The sequence below is a fragment of the Odontesthes bonariensis genome, chromosome 8 (genome assembly GCF_027942865.1).
Source record: "Odontesthes bonariensis isolate fOdoBon6 chromosome 8, fOdoBon6.hap1, whole genome shotgun sequence".
In the NCBI taxonomy this organism is placed as follows: domain Eukaryota; kingdom Metazoa; phylum Chordata; class Actinopteri; order Atheriniformes; family Atherinopsidae; genus Odontesthes; species Odontesthes bonariensis.
In genome coordinates, this window is record NC_134513.1 from 8,182,273 (window position 1) to 8,201,221 (window position 18,949).

Genomic DNA, 18,949 nt, shown 5'->3' on the forward strand with positions numbered 1-18,949 from the left:
CTGAGGTAGTTCTCCATTCAGCTCCAGCTGAACACAATCACGTGACATTTAAGAGAATTAGGTGGTGTTAGTTAAAAATGACAACCGTTTGGTTTCTGTTAAAGAGCTTAGCCAAGACGTGGAACAATTTTTTGTAGTTCTCACACAAGCTGTGAAAACACAAAAAGGAAACGTTGGCTTGTTTGGGGACACTTGAGTGTATCACTCGTCAGGGTGAAAATCTGTGAAAGTGTTGCCATCACCATATTGGGCTCATTGTAAACTCTGATGTGCTTTGGAGTTCAGGGAAGAGACACTAGAAACATGTCGATGCTACATGGCTTATTTTGTTGCCATCGTATGACATTTATGTCATACAAATGTACAGCTTAGGTGCTGAAAACAATGGTGGAATAGGCGTACGTCTGACTTGAATAATGATGGATTATAATAGTGAATAACATTTTTCATAAAAATCTAAATCCCCTAAAAAATATAAACGGGAATTCTTAGAGAAAGAGCTTTTGTTTTCAGACATTGAGCTCTCTGAGCTCCATTCAGATGTCTCATGATTCCTCCATAAATCTCCCTCAAATCAGCCTGGTTTTTCATGTGACTGAGGGTGTGTTGGTGTGTGTGTGTGTGTCTACCTTATTCTGACCTTCAGCTGTGGGCCAACAGTCCACACTGATCAGGCAAAGGGAAACCAACTGCCAGTCCTATTTCGTCCGCTGTCAGATGTTGACAACCTGCATAAACATCGAGAGAGGAGCGTGGCTCACCTGAGGGGCAAAAGCCAGGATGAATGATCCCACTAGTCACTCAGACGGGAACAAGTTCAGTTAGGCTAAACCTGCGGTATGAAACACTTTGCTGAGGATCTTTATATCCAGAGGGTTTCTTTTTTATTCTTTTAAGCATCACATCATTTGCACTTTAGCTATAAGCAGTGTTCAAATGGGGCTAAATGTGACTATTGTCCACCTTTTTGGGCTATGTTATTCATTTTTTTGCCTTTATATTTTCATACCATTTCGGTGCTTCCGAGATGAGTGCAGCTTTTCACCAGAAAAATCATTATGTTACTGTGAGTATGGTCTACCTTTGAATGAGAAGTGTTTAAAAGGTTATGCAAAGAAAGTGAGAACTGCCTGAGTAATTATATAGAAGCTTCTGCCAAGTTTTAGATATAAATTTAAGTAATCCAGGACAGGTTTTCTAAATCTTTTTGGATTGTAATTCTAAAGCAAAAACTGTCTGAGTTGGATTTGCTTTGAAAAGCCTAAAAAAAATTTTTTTGACAGTAATGTGGGAGCTATGTGGAAATAGTGAAATAGTTATGCAAATGAACTGAAATCCATTCTGGATGACTGACACAAATATGATAGGTTTATTAGCCTATCAGTCATGCTATTAATGTCTGCCATCATAGTTCAGGTTTGATGGTTTATGATTAGACATTCATGAACACCGGGTTTGTTAGTACTTACCGTTCTCATCTGTCCAGATCCAAATAGGCTCCACTTTTTGGAAAGGACTGAAACAGCTGTGAGAGGCGAGGTCAGCGTGACGCCAAATTCCTTTCAGTTGCTAGAACTTGAGAATAAAGGTGGCATCGAACTACTTGGAATTTTGCACTGTTCACAAACAGCTGCCAGCATGAATTATTCAACGAGTTCCATACAGCGATCTTTAGATAATGCAAAAGGCTTAAGGGCTCTGTGTACACAACTGAGAAAAATGAATCCTGGCCATCCTATCTTGTCCTGTAATTATGCATGAAGATGCTAATTTCCCACAAGGGAGAACACCGCATGCCTAGTCTATCTTGCCTGCCCCCTTAGTGCTATGACAACCCGGGGAGGAGGGGGGTACAAACATATTTAAGCCCACACACCATAAAACAGAGGATACCTCCCCTCCAGGCGTATCTCTGTCAGTACACAACAAAAAATTCATTACGGTAAAACAAATCCTCAGCAGCAAAATCAGCTTTAGTGGAAGGCACTGTTTCACTAACATCTGGACAGTATTCAATTATAAAGCATCTGATCCTGTTGTCTTGCCCAGCAGGGAGCCTCTTGATAAGAGCTGAAAGCCCAAACAAGCTCTAAAACTCATTTGGTCTGTAAAACGTGCTTTTGAAGTTTTCCCTGAGAAACAGCGCTCAGTTCACAGAGCGGGTCTGTATTTTCTCAGAAGTGTGTTGCCGTGCCTGACGTGATCCTATTTTGAATGGTCCTCTGTGGTAATAAGGTCATTTGTCTTGTGCAAAGGAGAAAGGATCTATAGTTGTCAAACGCTGAGCTGGAGATGAATGTGAAAGGCTGAGACTGCGCCAGTGAAAAGAATGAATGCAGTCAGCCCTTTGCTCTCTCAGACATAAAGTAAGACAAAAAATAAATAATATGACAAAACAAAACTCAGTGACTGGAAATAAAGGATACATTCAGAGGTTGGTATGTCTCTTACAGAGTCACTTATTCTTTTTAGTGTGATGTATCATCTTTGTGGCGTTTATCTGGATTGTACATGTTGGATTTTATATGTTGAAAAACAGATTTTAGGGCGACTTTATGACTTCCAACTCCAGTCTGACCCTGAACATTGAACCAAACCATAAAAACAAGCCGTATACAGACAAACTTTATACAAATAACACTGGATTTATGAAATTTACCTGCATTTCAATATTATCATTATTATGATTTGTCACTTAATTCTGTACGCAATAAAAAAAGCTGCAGCTGTGTGTTACGGTTGTGCATCAGGAGAGCTGCTCTGGCACTGGAAGAGAGGTTTTTGACCCTGCCAAGGTCCTTGGCACTTTCATTACCTTAACTTTTCATTCATGGGCTGTGTATTTTACTTTTTTTAATGCTCTGAATGAACAGGAACATAGGTTGTGGAAAGTTGGAGGGTGTTCTATTTATTTGGTTCTGTATTATGTGGCCTTACAGAGTGAAGTAGAACATTAAAATAAGAAAAATCATGTCGAATCCAGTTTGTGAATGGCAGGATATACTGAGTTATACTGTGTTTAGTCTTATGCAGACTGATTGCTACATCCTTTCTTTAAAAATGCTGCAGTTTGGTACATCTCTGGTTATGCTATTGCTGAAGCTTTGAATGGAGCTTTATTCAAGCACTTGGGTTGGAATATACATCATCTACATTCACATGAAAAAGAGCTCATCCAACCCGAGACCAACATCTTAACAGTTATTGTATATAGGATTGTAATTGAATCATGTGGTTTTCATGTATGATTAAAGATTTATTCCTTGCTTATTTATGAGTTCACTTCCTTTCTATTTAACACTCATCAAGCTTCTAAATGACTTATTTTCCCTCGTGTTGACATCTTGGTCAAAACAACAGCTACCATTTATTGGCCTGGTGCTTGTGATACATACATACAGGTTGAGACAGACTCTATGAGCCTGTTGTGGCTGCTTTCCAGGCACATACATGCATCTTATCTTATACAAACGTTTAAAGTCTGAGTGAGCTAAGTGGTAATAGTTAGTTGGGCTGCATAGGGAGTAATGCATAAAATACACAACATTGCTTTCTTTGCGATATCTTTAACATAACAGTGTGGGCATTTTATGTTTGGAGGAGTAGGTCTCCCTGCTCTTTTTCAAAACAAGGTTTTGTCTTATTCTCCTTATTCTCGTCAGAATTTCGGGGCTGTAATGTCACAGGACACAGATGGCCAGTGAGACTAACAGGAGGCGAGCTCTTGTAACATTGTTGCCACCCAGCATTGTTACAATAAAGAGAGCATCATGTTAGGTTTGCACCCTCTGTCACTCACATGCGACTCATGTGCACACCTTTGCCTCTTTACATCCTACAGTTACAGTGGATATGACAACAAAAACAAACAGGGGACACATTTCCAAGTGAAACTGAGTGCCTAGTTTACAAACGCAGTCGCTTAAAAAGTCTCAAAAAACTTTGATGAAATGGAGACCCGTGCGGCTATAATTTGCTGTGTTTGTGCACGCCTGAAGGTGTCTTGGCCAATTTGTTGAGAAGAGTAGTTGTCCTACATCTGTGCACTTATAAATGGTGGAACATCTACTTAAGATCACTGTTGAAAGTTCTTCTCACAATACTCTTTGTACAGGCAAAGAATGCAGGCAAAGAATGCCAAAACATTAGTAGGATCGATAAAATGTGATGCAAAGCAAGAGTAGTATGCTTTCTTTGTTTTGAAATCTCAGCGATACCTTGCAAACACACCAGCACCAGAGACTATTGAATCTGCTAACTGAATAAAGGGAGCAGGAACCGGGCTCATGTATGGACGCACAATTTCATCGTTCAGCTTTTCAAATCTAATCAAAGAAAAGTGAATACACATTCCTGTTTGTGTACATAGATTCATGCATCTGGCTCACATTCCACCTAAACAAATGGGGACCTAAAGTTTGGTTTGGTCTGAACCACACAACTTCATCATAGTAGATTTGCAGTTTTTAATCAATTCGATAGCTAAACTACAACAAAATCTCCCGGCCTGTGAGACAAAGATGGACAGACCTATTCTTATCATTTTGTAACCAGGTAACTTCCTCTTGATCATTCAGATAGCGAAGATGAGTTAAACCAGCAAATTAAAAGAAAAAGGACAAAGCAACAACCTCTGTCAGTACGTCACGGTGTTTCAACCTGCTTGACATTTCAAAATGACCACTTCAATTTCTGTGCATCTTTTTTCTTTTTTTCCCCTTCTACCTGGACTACATTAACTCAAGTATTGAAGGATGACAGTGACCTTAAATCCTGCTGACAGTAAATAAGAAGACATGAAAGGTAAAAGGGAAAGCGCCTAACAGAAATAAATGTCTGCACAATGCCACACTAAGCAAATGTGCTTCATCTTGTTCCATAATATGAGAAGGAGATGGGTTTTCTTTTCTTACTCTTAATGTTCTTCCCCCAACACCAAAGTGCAAAAAAGGAAAAAAGAAAACAAACAGATTGTCAAGCCTCTGCTGATAATACCTTCTCATCATTTAGTAATGACTTAGCTCCTCTTTTGTGGTCTATCTTGCGGTGGTGTTTTGGAAAGAAGCACTGAGGTCTGACCCTGCAGGCTGGCTCAGACACAAAGCATTTCTCCACACGAATGTTTGTCGTCACAGTCAAATTCTTCACCGTGCTCTCAGTGTTATAATTTGCTTGGATAGGGCAGGAATGAGTGTTTTCACAGCTATGGGAATCCGATTATCATACAGGGATCACGGTCGTCATGGAAACCAAGGATGGTGCATGGTGTTAAGCCGTCCCTTACACATCCAAGAACATTGGGAATTAGTGAGAAAATTCAGCTCTCTTAAAATAAAGATGCGACAGGATCCATCTTTTAATACTGAGCACATTCTGAGGCAGCTGTCCACATTTTTCTTTTATAGCCTGCATGTGTAACGGGAATTTAACCCGCGCTCTTTAGAGACTTTATGTTGTCACACACCGTTAGGATTTGTGCAGCAATGAAAGAAGTCCCAGTGGGAGACCAAATAATTTCAACAGCTTGACTAGTCATTTAATTACGTCCATGTACCTTGTGGAATTTGGTGATTGGAGATCCAAGTTGCATCATGCCAGACAGTTTCTGATCGTTTCTTTGTGTTGCCCTATAACAACGATCGATGGAACAGCCATGCTGCAGAGCAGATTTCCAAACAGATTCATGTGGATTCATTCACTTGTAAGTTTGTCACAAATCAACACCACGTGCTTTTGTTCTTTGTGATTTTAATTAAAGCAATACAATGCAACTTCTCAAAAAGCCCACTATGGAGCTCCCCCTGCAGGCTTGGAGGTAATGTACGGTTACACTGTCGTAAATACAACACCCTTTCGCTTTCACGTTTGTTGACGAACCGGCGAGGAGTCAGAAGGTGCAAGCTATGTCGACCGAGAAGGTAAGAGCAATCAAATGTACCTGGGAGCGTGAGAGGGGTCTATTTGTTTTTGCAGTAGGTGTGCCAGAAAGCAAGTCGAAGTACTTCCGCTCAGCCCCCGGGCCGGTCCAGCAAAGTTACATAGCGCAGTTTTTCCAACTCAGACCCCCGAAGGGCATAGGAGACAGACCAATCGTAATATTAAAACTCATTCTAGCCGCACAATTTTTTTCAAGCTGTTATTTTAAGGTAGAAATGTTACATAGTATTACTTAAATTTAAAAAAAAAAAAAAAAAAAAAAAAAAAAAAAAAGAGCTTTAAATTGAGCACATTTCAATCAAATGAAACAAAAAAAGATTGAGACAGCTGCAAGCACAGTCTGACTAAGATTAGACACACGTGGACACAGTTTTTCTATGAGGCACTTTCTTTTCGTTATTGCCTCTCAAGGGAGAGCAAACTCATGGAAAAAAAACCATCCAAAGAAATTGTAGTTCAGAGTTACAATTCAATACTTTTATCCAATACATTTCTGTGGTACTCCTTCCATCATATTTTAGAATTCTATCAATTTCAAGAGTGAAAAGATACTCCAGTGGATGGTAATTCAGGTGCATCAAAAACGACTGATGATATACGCTGGAGCTCTGGGAGTAACGGACATTTGTCGTTCGTATCAGTAACTTTTATCATTTTCACTTGCAGCTGTTGGGCCATTTTATCTTTAGTGTGTAATTTTACAAAATGAATGGAAATAATTCCGATTTAAAGAAGTCTTCATGGGTCCACCCACTACAGTGGACCCGATACTCTTAAAGGTTGAGGTCCATATTTTAAATGTAAGTCAGAAGGCCGTGTTCTATTGCTCTTGGTCTTCAGGTCTGTTTGGTATCGTATGTAAACAAACAGCTTCTGAATGTCACATTGTGGTTATAGAAGGCAAATGGTCAGAGAGACAAGTTGTACAATATGCATTTTTAATGTCTGTTTAATGTTGCCTATAAACTGAAGGGTGAACTGAGGTAAAGTGTTGCTAATATAAGATCAATATGATGAACATTTCATGGAGAACTGTTCAGGTTTGGAAATAAAATGTAATCCCTGTGAACACATCTACTTTACATGTCATTTTGCCTTCATTACATTTAGTGATGTTAAGTTTGACATATTTAGCTTTTCTGTTGGTGGAAACAATCACAAATGTTCGACATGTTCTTAGAGATTCCAGATTTACTTGAGATGAGCAGAAAAACACTGTGCCATAATGCTCTCTGTAATAAGACAGTCAAAAGCTTGGATCAACTTCCTGTGAAGGACGTGAGGAAAGAGGGGAGCGCAGGTGGATGGAGAGTCATCCAAAAAGGAAAAAATGCTGTGAGGAAGAGATAAATGAAGCTGGAGTGTCTTGGCCACACCAGGAGAGGACTGGCCATCTGTGAGCCTGTCCAACAAGAAAGCTTATCTTATTACCACCTCTTCTAAAGAGTGCAAACTTTTGATTCCCACCTCTCTGTCGCTCTCTTTGTCTTCCTCCTGTCATGCGTCTTTTCAATCACATAGACTAATTTCTGTCCTTGCCTTCTGCATTTCCATGACAAAACAGTGGAATAATAATCCACTGTGGCTTGAGACTTAATTAGAGCCTGTCACAGCTCTAATTTACACCCATTTATAAATGTAGAAGGCCATCCTGTTCATTACCCTCTCAAGACATTCCTGGCTCAAATTAAAATTAACAAACTATGCATAAAAATGATCTATTTTGGATTTCCAAAACATTTTAATTATCATTTTAGTTAGAAAATATCAATTATGCCCAAAGCCTTCTATACTGTCTGGTCATCAATCAGCAATAAGTAGGGGCAGGAAATCACAACATGGTGTATTTAATGATTAGAGGAACTGTGGCTGTGTGGGTCATTGACTCAGTGCTGAGGCATGTGGTCTGGGACAGCAAGCTGGGGGTTGACCCTGAACCTCGGACCCCATCTGCCTTTACAGCACCGCCTTTGGGCCATAAGCAGCTCCCAATTCACTCCAGTAAACAAAAAGAAAACAACACAATATGCCAGAACACACAACAAAAGACATGACTCCGAGCGCTGTCACCACTCATCATGCTGACACAAAGAGGATGCAGCTCTGATTCTCTGCGAGTGGTGTAGTAATGAGCACAGAGACATGATAGGATATTTGCTGGATGCTCTGTGATGCACGTACAGGCCTGTTTGAAAGGGATCAGTGCAGGAATCAATAAGGTGGTGCCAGGTGAGCGTTAAAGCACAAAGGAGACCGGGCAGTTTAAAAGCCAAATGACCTGACAGGGAAGGGCCTTGACCAGCTAAAGTGACCAGCTTTGTGGCCTTGTGAAGGAACAAGAGCTGATAAAATCCACTCAGGAAGATGAGATAAATCTGTCTCTGCGCTTTGCTTTCATTTGGAGCAACATCTCCTGCAGAGAAAGATGAAAGAAAATAGAAATGGGTGGATTTATATGCACACGAACTGGCAAGCACTGCACACCACGCTGTAAAGCGAGATTCTCTCCTTAGTGCCAGTCAAGCTTACTAGAGCGTGATGTGGGCTGGACTGATTGATGGGCCGAAAGAGAGAAGGCGGGTGGGGTAAGAGACGCGTACAGAAGAGAGCCCGAGGTTAGAGGCTGTCACACATTTGACTGCTGCGCTCAGAAAAAAGAAGTGCCTGGGGGGTGTAATTCAGCTCACAAAAAGCTCTTAAAACTCTCAGCTCCAGGAACAATTTCCAGCTCCGGTCCAGCTATGGAAAACATGGAGAGAATAACGCGCCGGACATCGCATTCTGTTACCAATTACAAAGGTGTTGTAAACACTGACCTCCTTTTTATTCTTGCCAAGGATCTACGTTGTATTCATTTATACCCGTGTCATATTTTCACTTATTGTTTGCAAAACGAATCTCAGAAATATCAATTATATGAAATCATTCTGGAGTCCCTTGTGGCATTTTTCATCTAAAGAACTGACCTCTTTTGCACCTAGGACAAAACAATTTGCCTATAATGATAAGCAGTATTGGTTGATAAATGGTTGGTGTTCATTGTCTTGAGTAGATGGACATTTATATATAAAGTAATAAAAAATGAGTGATGTAAATTTTAGTCAAAGAAATTGGATAAGTGGATATGTAACCTCATTGTAAGAGTAATTTGTTACTCAGCAAAGTAACTGACGTTATTTTTCATGTTCTATACGCTATTACATTCTATAACATCTTTAACGTCAAAGATGATTAATGAATAACTGATTGAAGAATAAAAACACTATATACAGTATTTTAGAACATTTGGTTAATAAGAACTTATGAACGAGTTGCTTGAAGCAGACGTGGAAAAAAATATTTTTTTCCTGGGTGTAGCGTGCATCTTACATAAAGATTCTTGCCTTTAATTTCAATGAGCAAGAAGTAGCGCCGGTACTTCCAGTTTGAGAACCTTTGAATTTTCCTGGCTCGTCGCCATTATCGCTGTCTTGTTGTGTTTGGCAGTCAGAGTGTGCAGCGAGACAGCGTCAGCAAGCCATGATCCCCCCACCCAGCCAATCATCATCACATTTACAATGGTGTCATCATCCCTACCCCTGCTCTCTCCAGGCAGCCCATGTGTGGCCAAAACCTGACACCTTGCCCTTCATTCAACCAAATTTTAGTAACGCGCCACTTCACATTCTCAGTAACGGCAACGGCGTTGCAACGATGGGAAAAGTAATTAATTAGATAACTCGTTACTGAAAAAAAAAATAAAATGCCGTTAGTAATGCAGTTATATATATATTTTACCCTGTTAAAGCAGAAAAACAGGGTCTAGTTGCCCCTCCATTCACTCTCCATAGAGACACTTTAGTACAGAGGATGGACTGTGCCCACACCGCTCGTTCTTTGCCTTAACTATGCTTTATTATGCACACTGGGTAATTTGTTTCTCTTGGGATTTCATCATATCAAAAACCAGAGAGCTTATTAATATAGACAGTTATGGCTGAGCGATGGGTTTAGTGCAGAGAGAACAGCTTGACTGAAAATACTTTTTTTTTTAAGGCGAAACCGGCATTTTAATTAAACAGGGAGGGTTGTGCCGGTTCTCCCGAAACTTAGGGAAATAATTTCCTGTGATGTTAACTTTACAATCCGAGGAAACAGACTGGAACGAAGGAGCTGTTAAACATGATATGTCACCATTCTTCATACGCAGGTGGTCTCAGATAATTGACAACGATGTGGAAGAGCAGATTTTGTTCATTTGGCTTCAAAGTTTCTGGAGCAATGTGTTGCCTCCCAAAATTCAGTCACGACTTTTGGCAGCAGGTGAAGGTGACGATGAATGAATAATTCATGAGCTCAATGTGCTGCAGTTAATGACAGTGGTTTTTGCACACCGCCGTCTTCCACACACAAAGACCTTCACCTTCCCTCCACTAATTCAAGAGCAGGTGATGCAAAATCAGGATAAAGACATACCAGCTTCTTCTTTTTTTTTTTTTTAACTTTGCGCACTTCATTTTGGCTAAAAGAAATGCATTCAAATGAGCGTGTGTTTTCAGAATGAGGCGTGTGATTCTTAAGAGGAAATGCAAAGGCACTGATTGCATTTTAACCAGCTATTGTACAAGTCCTCACCAAATGAATTAAACTAAATTTGAATTGAACCTCACTTGAAAACTTCTGCATGACCCACTTATCTTACTGCTCTTCTCTTAACAGAGAAGGAAGAATCTTTAAAGCGCTGAAATGTATCTACATACTTTTTTCAGTCACCTGCCTTGCAAACGTGACAAATCCCAAATTTTGCACATGAACACAGCATTTATAGTTTATTCATGTCTGTGAAACTGCATCGCTTTCTCTCATAGGGGCTGTCACAATAAGGTAGTAAAAAGGTAAAAAAATAATACTTCCAAGCGAACATCTAACATCTTTGATCATTCATTTACCACAGCTTGCTCTGCTTTAGGGCCTCTCAATGCATTAAAGGACAGAGTTAATGGAGAAAATGCCTGACCTGAAGATAACCTGGTGGCTTTTTCCTTTTCTGTGACAGAGCCTTTTAACATGATAGATCCTATAATTGCAGAAAGCCAGAACTGACTGGAAGGTCGCAGATAGACTTTGACACCAATGACTCTTTGAGGCAGAACAAACCACTTCCATTAGGAACATATAGACAATGACTTTCTTTTGTTTGCAGGGTAGAAATCATATTATTCGATCAACACAAGCCAACAACAGGAGAGAAGAGTGAGGATAAGTTCTTACCCCAAAGGCAGGTCAGACATGGCAAACAGGAGCCTTTCAGAAAGCACAGGGCAGCTGGTATCTATACAGCAGCTGAGTTGTACCTTTTATACCCCAAAAATCTTAACCAAATGTAAGAGCGGAAAATGTAAATTCTAAATCTAAGTACAGTTCAGACAGCGACCCTACTGAGAATATAAAAGGATATAAGCAGCAACTAAATCTAAGTAGATATTATATTATTCTATAAACTACCAAAAATGTTCTCTTTATTCTAATTGCTCAGTGTGTAGGACGTAATAAAGAACAAATTACACACTGCCTCCAAATGAAACCTTCATCGTTCCTGTGAAAGATCTAAATTCCCACTCTTGGGTCTGGATTTGCATCGTCCCTTCTAGGCTGCTGTGATATCATGGCGAAGGCTTGAGGAGGGCTGTCACCAGGGACTGCTGAACGCGACAGCCCACTGAGGAGTCATTTCCTGTGAGATGTGTTTGCGCTCCCTGACCCACCACTTTAGGAGACCAGAGGCGGGTCTTGAGTCGATTAACTTCGATGGCTGAGTGTAAAAGCACATATTCTGATTGATTATTTTGCCCCATAGACTCGCAAGAATGTATCTGACCCACTTTATCTTCTGAACCACCTGCCTCTACACTGGCACTAAAGGAGATTAATCAAAAATGGTTATGTTGAAGGGGTTTCTGTGTCTCTCCTGTAAACTCTGTATACACATATCTCTTTAAAGGAAAAAAAATATATAGATGTATTATTCTTATTTAAAACTAATATAATTCAAACTTACCTCTACTGATAAGTTCATACAATACACATCTAAATTCACTTGATCCACACAATGTTCCCAACATTTAAACTTTGCCCATTTAGGGAATTGCAAGTGTATAGCATTTTATGCCATTAACAGTTTGTGATGAGTTTTGTCGTCACTATCCGATGCAAGTCACACGTGCAGGAGCATTTGGAATTATTCAGTTCAATAACAGACTGAAAGTATATAAATAGTAAGTACACTATAGAGCAAGTTTAAGTGTGTTTGGTGGTTTATTAGAATTGCTGTGAGTTCAATTTTCAGCTTTACTGTTTTATGAGGCAAGAAAAACTTATTTTGGTTCATCTATTGTTGTTCCACCTCCCGTGTATTGAAATAAGCCGTGGACTTGGTCCATTTGTAGCATATGTCCCCAGACGGAAGATCTGATCCAGCAGGCAGCAGGTTGTGGACGTGTATTGTTGACCGTTTACTCCGGCACATTCTCAACTCACATTGGGCCACGACTCTCACAACTTTAACGCATTCCTTTACAAATGGTAACATAACGAACAACAATACAAAGCAAAGTCACCAGAGTCTCCCTAAATTTTGGTTGATGTTGGTAAAAATTGAGACGATTATCGAAGAGTGATAGGATGTACCATAACCATTTGACCACACCGCATCCTGGAGCGACAAAATAAGAGTGATTATGATAAACAGTCAAATGAGATATATTCTCTCTCAGCTTAATTTCTCTATTTTTATTACTCTTATTTCACACTCTGTCAAACACAAACAAACCTTTGCTAGGTGCTATATCTGCTGAAAACCAGCGAGTTGTTGCTATGCAACAATTAAATACATTTGAGGTGTGCCACTCTTGAGTTTCATTCTTCCTTTCAGCAATCTGTGCACTGGGTGCTGTAAAAATTGCACTTTCTTGATGTTGTCAGTTTTGCCCTCTTCTCTCGCTGTAAATAGAGGTCTCTGGTGAAGTCAGTGGAGTCAGGTGTAATGATAAGAAGTAGATCTCCTTTTGCACTCAGATCACATTTTCAACAGACAGCTCACTGCTTCAGACAGCGCAGTGACGAGCGACAGCATTCCGAGATGGAAAATACATACTCGCTCCATCAACACTGCGACTCGTTACTTTTCGACTTCCTTCACCTTAAACCCAACTTACATCAACTCACTTCATGTGCAGCCTCATGCTGTCAAGGTTACTGTTGACCAACATCAAAGTTTCTGTCACAAGTAAGGCTTTATGGACAGAACATGACGTAAGAGGAACAGCAGACTGTTGTCAGAGGTTAAAATCACAAGTGTATACTCTCCCCATCTTTGTCCTTCTTGACACATGAGAATTTACAGGCAGCAGCCTACAGTCTGAGTAATGTCTAACCTACAACATATACGGTCAACAGCCCTCTTGTCTGCCTCAACCTTGCACCCATACTACACAGACAAGGACATACAAGAGGAAAACAAACACGACCAAACATTACTTTATGAGATATAAGACATAGGGCAGGAGAAGGAGCAAGGTGGGATGAAGAAGTAGGACCTAAACACATGAATCTCATGACGGTACTGAGCCGTGCAAACAAGTTCACGTGTTTCTAAACAGCGTTATTAACACACCAGTGAAAAACACTTAACTCATGCCTATTCAATTATGCTAATGAATACATATACAAATGACCCTGGTTAGTTATTAGCTCTCTCAATTAGGAGACATGTGTATGCAGGTTCAGTAGACAGAGAGGGAAAGAGAGGAGTGACTGGTGGTTTGCTTTCCGCCGATGATAACAGAAGCCTAAGGGCAAGACTTGTGCAGCTTTTGTTGTTGCTGTGTGGGGTGCTGGGTGCCAGTGTTATCCTCTGATCTCAGAGAACGTGCAGCAGGGCACACAATGTCTTGCTGAGCTCATGTACGCATATTTCTGTGGAAGTGGGCTGGGTAAGGGGATGAGGAAACATGGCTTTTATCCTTCTACCTTCTCCAGTGTAGCATTAAAGCTATGAGTTCAACAGTTTCTACAATATTGTCACAAGAGACGAGACAACAGATGCTTTTATCAAAGAGGACTTGTATGAATAATTTGCCAGAGCTCCCACCCTGTTACTGTGCTCTAATAACACAGATGTACAAAAAAAAAAAAAAAACATTAATTATTTCAACGAAATTGATGGATATGCAGCCATCTACAGAACTTGCAACTCCAGCCATATTTAAGATGGTTTTTAATTCATTACGAGTAATTAAATTCATATACAACTGTGTTTAAAAATATTTGTAAACAGTTCATTCTTGGTAAATATGACCAAGCATTACCATTAATAGAATATGTCAATAAATGAGTGAAATGAAGTATTTTGCAGTGGAGGAGAGTGTTCTTGGGTATGTTACTCTCACTATGAGCAAGGAAAACCATGGCTAAAGACACAAAATTCAGGATTTGTGGTCGTAATCTTTACCAAAGCAACATGAAAACTAATGAATCAAGAACCAACAACTGAAGTGGGCTGTCCATTTTAGCGAAATATATACATTCTCAATATTATGATAAATCACAAATCCAACAAAAAAACAGTCTTCTGTCCACTGTGCGAGTCTCACTTGTGTCATGTAATCACAATTTTTGTTAGAAAACCAAAATCCTTTTAAAAAACAGTTGGAATAAGCCTTTTTTTCACCATTTTAGGTTGACATCTCTTTGCACTCCCTTCTTCTGCTGGTTTAATGGCACCAGAGTGGAGCATTAATGTTCAAGTGACTGCCTTTTTATGACCTCCCACTGACAGCATCATTATAGATTTAGTTGCAAAGCTGAACAACACAACATTGCTGTGGGCCAATTCTGGTTTTTAACTAAAGAAAAGTGGTAAAAGCAGAAACGTGGAGGAGAAAATCTGTCAAATTGGCAAAAAGAAACCATACACAGCTAACCTTTTAATTTGTACATTTGATTTTATTGGTAAATTGTGTTTATTCTATTAAAATGGCACTAAATGAAAAGTGGAAAAAGTCATATAGATTGTTGAATGTTAATTATCAACGTGACAATGTCTTGAACTAAATTTGTGCTGGCAGAGCCACTGAGTCAAGGGTAGCTGTGATAATGTGTGGACCAACCCGCAATCTCTGGATTCTGACAGTTGCCAGTGCAAAATTACAGAGCACCATCTCATCACAGGAGTCTCCAATACCAAACAAGGTATAAAAACAATAATGGTAGCAGATTAACATAGCAAGTTTAACATCAAAAAAGCTAAAAACCCACGCAGCGCCATTTCCAATTTAGAGTTACCTCTGTACTGGAAGCAAAGGTGATTTAAAAAATATCTACAACCTGTCATACTGAGCTCACTAAAACCCTTCAGTAAATAATACTTGACTGCTTACATCCCTTACCGCAGACACAATAGCCACTAAACTGGACAACTTTCTCTGTTCACAAGATGTGTGTGCCTTAATGACGCACAGGAGGTGAGGTACACAGATCCAGAGGAAAACCCTCAACAAATGCAGCATCTGTACAGCGTCATTTGGATGCAATGCACAAAATTAAAAAATAATTAGATAAATATTATGAATACGTATATCATTCATCCTCTTTAAATCACTGCAGATGTCTTTCATAGTTGTAATGATTTAGTTCTGTGACCAGACCAGATTGCCGGTCTTCCACAGTTGGGACACGGGACACAGTGGGTCCCAGTGGGAGCTTACCGTCAGCTGCTGTTATGACGCAGGACACACTCTGATGGACCCCCGTACCAAATTCTCTGACAGCTTTGAAAGATGACACACTTTGTCTTCGTCACTGATCCCAGAAAATAAACCACAAAACAATCCCGCCTCTGTGATATCGCACTCTTTACTTATGAAGGAAAGGTGTGCAGGATAGGGCATGCGCATGGTTTGACACGTTTGAATATTTCTTGGGCTTACAATCTTTTAATACTTTGAGCGCACCCTCTTTCAGTCTCAAAGCTATGACGCCTTTCATACATGAGGCTCCAGGGCATTGTTTTTCAAACCTTTGCAAAGTAATACTGCACATCAGTTTTGTCAAAAAACCCAACCAAAACAAAACAAACACCTCTTACAAAGTGCCAGTAATAGAGTCCTCATTGTATCGTCTTCAGTGTGCCATAAAAAGACTGACCACCTAACTTTTTCTAACCTCAAATTCAAGCAGTATTCATCTTTCACCCGGGTTCACGGAAAATTGAAAGGATATAAAAGATACAGAAATCATATGCAGAGATATTCATGATAATAAGCAACCTAAGATCTAATGCTCCAGTGAATCATCTGCACTGTGGCAAGGAATCCAATTTGAAAGCTTTGCCATGGTGGCAAGTGCCGTAATTACTGAGCCAGCCTACCTGGTTAAGCACTTAGGAATATTTTCCATGGACTCAGGTGATGATCAGTGCTGGTTCATGAATAGAAATATTCAAACATCGTCATGTCTGCAGCTCACAGATGGTTCCTTTTTTAACTCAAATGAAAAATGTGTCATTAACCGCACTATATAATCTAATCATCCCATAAACACTTTTTAAAAAAATAAGATAAATGTATTGCATAATCATTACCTTTATATTATTATTACCTTATTATCTTTCTAGCTTAGTTTCTAATTTTAACTACTCTGTGGGTGAGTGTGGGGCTCTCCATAGAAGGTGGTGCTGAATTTCCCTTCTCTTTGTTGGCACCTCTCCTCTGCTGAGCAGGAGCGCTGTCCATGGTACTGAATCAGCACTGCACAGCCTCAGCGGAGAGGCTCTTCCCACAGAGATAAAATAAGAATTTTGCCAGCTGACAGGCGGGCTGGGTGGAGCGGCCTGGACCTCGTCTCATCTGGGACTGTCTGAAAGCGACAAACAAGCCGGAGTCTCAGCAGGCAGGAAGCTCCACACCCTGTTCGCTTCTGATCTGTCACACGTGTCACAGCGTCATCCACAAAGGGATGGAGGGAGACTGGAAGCCCAAGTAGATCCCAGAGATAGATACAAAAAGATAGATTGTGCAGCTGGACTGATTTTTTTTTGTCACATAAAGAAAGGAAAAAAAAAAACGATATCAGTCATCCTTACTTTGCCAAGATGTGTGTCCCAGGCAGCCAGTCGAAACTGTGAAACAAACGATAAGGCAGCTGTTTGGCAATCAAACTGTCTGCTTTATGCCTGTGTTTTAACATTTGGACTGACAGAGTGGATGTGTATCCAGGGGAGTGTTGTGCAAAAGGAACGGCTGATCCCTGCCCATGAGGGGCCAACACCACTCTGTCCTGTCTTTCTCCAGAGTAGGACAGGCAGCCAATCAGAGTGGATGAGGCAATGAGTCACGGAGAGTGCGGATCCAGTGGACCAAGAGGAGTTCTCTGCCACTCTGGGCAGGAATTCTGTAACATCCATGGCAGGGGAGACCCGATCAAAACACAAACACCCACAGACAGGTGGTGCATGTCCATTTATAAATGTGTTGTTTCTGCCCCGTAATGAACTGGTTTATTTTTAAAGATTACATTTCTTTCTGTGTCTCAACATTTTTATTCTCTTTTCTGCCTTTCCAACGAGACTTGTGAGAAGGGTCATTGACTCTCAAATGTTTCCACCTGTTAATAACTCAATCACCCACTGTAACGCTGCAAGGTTATGTGAAGGTCAGCATACAGTCTATGTACAGTACCACTCAGGCTGAATTGCATCTAAGCCTCATATTGGTATAGTACAGTATGTCATTCAAGGCCGAACAGCCATTAAACAAAAACAATTTGAAAGGGCTGTTTGAGTGATAGCCTGAGATGTTCATCAACTATTGATGCTCTGGGAGATCTCGCAGCTGAATACACAACACACAATATGGACACGCACGCACAGTTGTTGAGTCAAATGACAATGCCAGTGGGTGTAATAAATTAAAAAAAAAAAAAAAAGGATAACAAAGGGAATTAATCATTTTTAAAAAAAGCTTTCATTTGACACGTTGACTACTGAATGAGCAAAAAAGGTGAGCAATTTTTTAACGGACCGCTATTGAACAATACAAATCCATTTCTAAATGAACCACAAAAGCAGTGTGAATACCAAGTGTTGGACCTTATAAGAGAAGAAAGGATTTGGAAAGCAGTGGGAAAATGAAGTGAAAATGGAATTTAAATTTTGTGCCTGAAAAGACCAGCGCAAGACAGACAGGGGCAATCAGAAGCCTCATAATAAACCAGTCTTCAAGTCTTTCATGTTCTGAATGAGAAAGTGCAAACATTACAAAGAACAGAGAAGCTTTGTTCGGTCTCTGGTCCTCTAGTCGGTCTTTGTCTAATGATCTACTGTACCTCAGCAAGCATTGAGGGAAGGGGAGGGGTGGGGGGCTATAGTTCATTTCAGCTGAATCTGCTATAATGAGGCCAAAGAGAGAAGGAAAGAGATAAGGGATGACAAGGGGAGAATGACAAACAGCAGGGAAAGCAGTGCAGTGATTCGATTACAGTGTAACTTCTCATTAAATGACAAAGAAAGCAAACCCTGGCATGGGAGGCGGCATTACTAGATACAACTGCTAAATACAGCACGTGTTCTTTTTTCTGTAGGGCAATTACTGTCTCCTCTGACTGTTCTCCTGCCACCGTTGCCACCCTGAGCCCGAGGGGGAGCCGTTGATCTGAAGCTCGGTCCAACCCTAAGTGGGATGCTGCTTCTCCCTGCCTGTCACTAATACCACAGATCCTATCAGACGTAAAGCCACATGCAGCCAGATCCCACCTAAATGAGAGACACACACCAACTGGATTGCTTCCAAAATAATATTTTGGAACTAAGTAATAAAAACTGATACTGAAACGTCAACTCTGATCTCTACTGCGAGTTTAATGCCTCAATATTTGAGGAGAATAAGAAAGAGCGGCATATCAAGGTAGCAAGACAAGGAAAAGCATCAGCTTCTCCAAAACTGACCTAATCCGATAAATGTTGTCTTGTGTCACTATT

General features: G+C 40.3%; 1 protein-coding gene across 5 annotated transcripts in view; it reads right to left on the reverse strand.

The window, feature by feature from the left end:
- The window catches only part of syt1a (synaptotagmin Ia), a 173,203-nt gene that overhangs the window by 66,323 nt on the left and 87,931 nt on the right, over positions 1-18,949 (reverse strand). Inside the window, exon 5 of one of the 5 annotated variants that reach the window (XM_075471533.1) lies at positions 641-728. The exons of 3 other annotated variants lie outside the window; for them this stretch is intronic. The gene's annotated coding sequence lies outside the window, so the exon portion shown is untranslated. Of the gene's footprint in view, positions 1-629; positions 729-18,949 lie in introns of all 5 variants that reach the window. One more of the 5 variants, XM_075471532.1, reaches the window with a different exon arrangement.